We start from the raw sequence: 1,011 nt of genomic DNA on the forward strand, positions 1-1,011 counted from the left end.
AACCTACTTGATAAATAAATCAGGTTGAGACAAAGTTCTTTTATTTAAACTCAGCCATTGTATGTTTTTCATCATTTTCTTTTTTATGTTTCCTGACATTTTATATTTAAAGAGATAAGGATTCTCTTGTGAAATTGTTTTCCTTCAGAGCCCATCTCTCATCCCTCTGAAATGTAAACTTCTCTACTCGCAGAATATCTAGGTTTGTGGAGGATAATTCAGATGTTAAAAGTCATAAAATCAGTCTAGTGTAAGAGATAATGATAGCAAAAATATTCTACCCATTGTTAATCTCTTCAGTTGTATCCAAGCCATAAACAAGGGTTTTTTTATTTGCATTTTTTTTTCTGTTTAAGAGTTGTGATTTGTTTTGCATGCTTAATATAACCTCTGGTGTTTAAGAGAGAGATTTATAATGGCTGTTTCATGCTGCGGAGGTTTTCAACAAATTACAATTATGTAAAAGTATTTTGGACAGTTTCTAAGTTTAAACATATGGCCCAGTGTCATTCACCTACAGTACTCAAAAAATTCTTCTGATTTTTTATTTGTTTAGAGTCTATCAATCAGTCTACGGCCATGCCACCCTGAACAAACCCAATCCCATCTGATCTCGGAAGCTAAGCAGGGTCGGGCTTGATTAGTACTTGGATGGAAGACCACCTAGCAAGACCAGGTGCTGTAGGCGTAAAAAATAAAAAATAAGAGATTGTAAGCTGACAAGTTCCTTGCAATCTGTGAGGTCAACCAAGGGTTGTCTCACTTAAAAAAAAAAAAATAGAGTCTGTCAGAAGAGATATGAGAGCTTGATGCTGTGGTTCAACCGTAGGTGACCAGAATGATAGAAATCAGCGAATGAGAAAGAACGTGTTTTCCTAAGACTAAGTTTTTCTCATAAAGAAAGCAAAGCGGCAGTACCAGTACTGCCTCTGGTTGTCATGGTGATGATCTTGATCTTTTCAAATCTGAAATGTATAGGAGCATAAGAAATGCTTCATTAGACGTGTGATC

General features: G+C 35.6%; 1 pseudogene; it reads left to right on the forward strand.

Annotated features, from left to right (window-relative positions):
• The first annotated feature begins 569 nt into the window (after positions 1-569).
• On the forward strand, positions 570-688 carry LOC111740206 (annotated as a pseudogene).
• The last annotated feature ends 323 nt before the right edge of the window (positions 689-1,011 follow it).

The sequence above is a fragment of the Pteropus vampyrus genome, unplaced genomic scaffold (genome assembly GCF_000151845.1).
Source record: "Pteropus vampyrus isolate Shadow unplaced genomic scaffold, Pvam_2.0 Scaffold59, whole genome shotgun sequence".
NCBI lineage: Eukaryota > Metazoa > Chordata > Mammalia > Chiroptera > Pteropodidae > Pteropus > Pteropus vampyrus.